General features: G+C 34.0%; 1 pseudogene; it reads left to right on the top strand.

Moving 5' to 3' along the window:
- Positions 1-3,066: 3,066 nt before the first annotated feature.
- LOC107030594 lies at positions 3,067-3,750 on the top strand (annotated as a pseudogene).
- The last annotated feature ends 591 nt before the right edge of the window (positions 3,751-4,341 follow it).

Below are 4,341 nucleotides of genomic sequence, written 5' to 3' on the forward strand. Positions count from 1 at the left end.
CCTACCAAATATTCATGTTAATTCATCTTCCATTTAGTTTGATTCTACAAGAACCAAACCAACTCTTTGAAACTGGATACTAAATAAAGGAGGATACACGATCCAAAATGGATACTAATAGAGTAGAGGAATTACTAATCAATGGCCATGGGGAGGGAGATATGGAACAAAATGAATGTGCCAAAACATAGTTTTATATGTTGGATTGTCATGCATAGAAGATTACTAACTAGAGATAAACTTTCAAAAATGGGAATATGTCAAGACAAAGAGTGCTTATTGTGTGGAAGCAACCCAGAAAGTATTGATCGCTTGTTTTTTGAGTGTGAATTTTCAAAGGAATGCTTGAGATGGGTACTGGATTGGTTGAAGATAGGGATCAACAACAGAAATATTAAAGGTATATGGAGGAGAGTAACAAGAAAATCTAAAGGGAGGTATTGTAGAACAATAATCAAAGCAGTTTTAGCTGAACTCATATATCATATATGGCTGGTGCGGAAGGGGGACTTGTGGAAGAAAGAGTAACAAGACCTGCAACATTACTGAAGAAGATCAAAGAGGAGATAAGGAGCAAGACAAGTGGAATCACCCCAAAGAAATGCAACAGTGTCGATAAAGTCTGGATAGATAAGTTGTTTTACTGGTGAAGATAGTGCACATGAGCATAGATAGAGGATAGAGGTGGAAACTGAATGAAAGATTGTAATTGAAACATGTTTGGAATTTAATAAAAGTTGTTAGTTTGACCAAAAAAAAAGAAAATGACAAATGTCCTCATTTTATTGGACACTTTATTGGTAACTCGCAAGTGTAACACACCCAAATTACATATTTTTGCTTATTGAAGAAAAAAAGGTGTTAAAATGACATGACGAGATCCTACATAAGGTGTCTAAAATGAATATCACTCAGTTAAGGTGTCTAAGTGAAACTTTGTAAAAACTTTAGGGGGTCATCAATGGGTTTGACCATTGTTATAACACTCTACTTATGTCTTGCATTACAACATTATGCCCAAGACCTATGTTCATGCACTTTAGAAAAATTCATTACTATGTTCAATTCGTATACTATGAAGCAAATGATTCAACACGACATTCCCAATCACTTATGTTTCACAGTATTCTCAATCCCTTCAACTCAGAATAAACCCTTAATGTCTAGTAAAATCACCTTACGGCATATACATGTTCTCATATCAAATTTCTTGAAGTATTTGTGCTTATTATCTCTTCGCTCTGAACCTTCTAGTGATTCTCTATCAATTTTATACTGGTGTTGATAGAACTGTGTTTTGAGCAAAATGAGAGGGTAGAAACCTCTTATTTTGAAGATTATAGAACGATTATTTCACATAAGATTTTAACTGTGGAGGAAGATTCAGATTAGGCTTGGTTATATGTAGTAGATAGATGAGAATATTTTGTGTGCCACCTTGTAGTAACACATGATATTTCAGTTGGTAGAGATAATAAGAAGTTGGAAAACTCTTAGAAGAAGTATTCACATAGAGTCCATGGAGTGATTTTAGTTTAGGCTTGGATATGGTGTTGCTAAGATTAAATGTGGGTAAATACATAATACATTAAGCGCTTCTCGATTAGAACTCGAGGTTTGTTAAACGAGGTGGTAAGAAGGGGTGGTATTCTTGGTATGGTAGGCCTTACAAAGGCATAGAACATGAATCTCATGGTTTTGATTAGTATGATCACCATATATATAGCACATTGTGACACTGAGATAAGCTTGAATGTAATAAAAGAATACAGTTAGACTCAGACCTTGATAGGAGTAGACATGTGTACCCTTGTGGGAGCTACAGGTCGTAACTAGTAAAGTGTAGTAATCCGAAAGAGGGGTGTACTTGAGAAGTTTAGGAAGCTTAAAGGTTTTAGTAATATCGCATAATGCATAATAGTCCTATTCTGGTTGCATGCCCAAGCTACCCATGCCTTATGTGAAATAGCTTCAAATGGAATATTACTCGTGTTCGAATCTATATCATTAATGCTTTATGAATCCATGTTAGTTACGTAAGATATTTACACCTTGCTATTAATTCTTGAAACTCATATGTATCATGTGAATCATGCCCATGAATTAATATCCTCCTCTCATTTTAGATTTAACATATATACCATGTGCTCGAGTGTTTTAGATTTTATGTTTATGTTTGCACCTTGTATCTTCCTATTCAACAATTATGTCTTTGATATTAAGTGCAGTTCAGAAAGGTTTGATTGATGTTATCCAATTTTTCCCTCTCTTGTTTGACTTCATTCGAGAATGAATGATTTCATGGCAGAGATATTGTAACACCCAAAAATTTTCTAAGCTAAGACTTGAACTATTCTTTGTATGTATATAGACTCATACATGATAATGTTTAGTTGTTCATGGGTGTTAGGGTTCATTATCAAGTGTAGGTAGTGCATCAGAAGTGATTTAGGGTTATTTGGGACCTCTACCTCTATCACTAATCCAATTTTAATACATTTAATTTCTTACGCACAATATATTTTCCATGAAATCAAAATTAACTTTAACAATTTTATCTCTAAGAATATAAGGGAATACGTGACACCCGACCTATCAAATTAAAGGTTTATTCCCACTCCACTAGTTTTGCCTCAATATGAGTTTGGAGTAAAACATTATAATTGTTTTACTACACACACTCCAGTCTGAAAATTAGGTTCCACAGGCAAGTACGGGCTGTAATTCCTGCTCGTGGAATTGCATAAGAGTCTCAAAATTCTTGATTGAGTTCCAAAAACCCAATCCACAAGTCGTGGGTCATTTTATGGATCGTAAAATGGTTTGTAGACCATGTATATCACTCATATGTCATGTATATCATATGTATATCAAAATCTCCAAATTTCATAAAAATATTATTCTTAGTTTCTTTTCTCACTTTTCAGCCCCTCATCGACCTCATAGTCCTCAAAATCTCTCTTCAATTCTACTAAGTCTTGATAAATATTTTTTATGATCTTACAATATAAATCCTCAAAATTTCGGCAGCAAACGCAGTGCAGAGGGAAAGAGAACCTTGCCAAAATGGTGATTTACAAGTTCCATCAATAGCAGGTTGTTGGGAGAGCTTTACCCACTGAAACAGATGAACATCCCAAGATTTATCGTATGAAGTTGTGGGCTACAAATGAAGTTCGTGCTAAGTCTAAACTCTAGTATTTCTTTAGGAAGCTTAAGAAGAGCAACAGTCAGATGCTGGCTATTAATGAGATCTTCGAGAAGAACCCAACAACAATTAAGAATTATGGTATTTGGCTCCGTTACCAGAGTAGAACGGGATACCACAACATGTACAAGGAGTACCGTGACACCACATTGAGTGGTGGTGTGGAGCAGATGTACACTTAGATGGCTTCTCTCCACAGACTTCGCCATCACTGCATCCAGATCATAAAGACGGCAACCATTCCAGCTAAGCTGTGCAAAAGGGAGATCACAAAGCAGTTCCATGACTCCAAGATCAAGTTCCCGTTGGTGTTCAAGAAAGTCAGGCCACCATCTAGAAAACTAAAGACCACATACAAGGCTACTAAGCCCAACTTGTTCATGTAACTTGTTTGGTCATACTTGCATTGAGAAGCAACTTCAGATTTATCAATTTTGGTGCATTAGTTGAGTTGAGTTAAAGATTCATTGTGAAAGAGATATAAGTTAAACCTTTTTGTTCGACTGACCAAATGATGGTGGTTATTAGAGTATTTTTAATCATGAAAAAAGATCCTTAAATTTCCACAAGATTGTTATATTATATCATCCTCCTATCTTTAGGGAAATCAAAAAAACAATTCTAGAGTTCAAGATTTGATTTTTGAACAAGTCCATCAAGAATTCTTTTTTCCAAATCAAGGTAAGTACATTCTCAAAATTTTCTAGTAATTATAACATATAATTATGTATCCTAAGCAAGAATATTCCATCAAAACTTAGGATTTCAATAAACGAATTCAAAAATTTCAAGGAAGGATTTATTGATCGTTCTTCATCAAGTTATGTTATTTCTTCTAAATTTATGGAGCGTCTAAGGTATGCAAGATATCTATTAGAGTATCTCTTCATTCTCATGTCTAGAGTATTTTAATTTTGAACATTTTGTAAAACTATTTGAATAAAACTTAGAGTTTTCATATGAACTGTTATTTTCCTCACAAACTTATGTTTCCTTTAATTTATTTTAGCATTTAAAACCTCGTTTTACTAATTTAGCATGATTTCTATAGTCATTAAAAAACTTTTTGACCTTCAAATAAACAAATTTGCATGATACGGATTTTAACCTGAATATATATATATATATATATA

This window comes from Solanum pennellii, chromosome 9, assembly GCF_001406875.1.
Source record: "Solanum pennellii chromosome 9, SPENNV200".
Lineage (NCBI taxonomy): Eukaryota > Viridiplantae > Streptophyta > Magnoliopsida > Solanales > Solanaceae > Solanum > Solanum pennellii.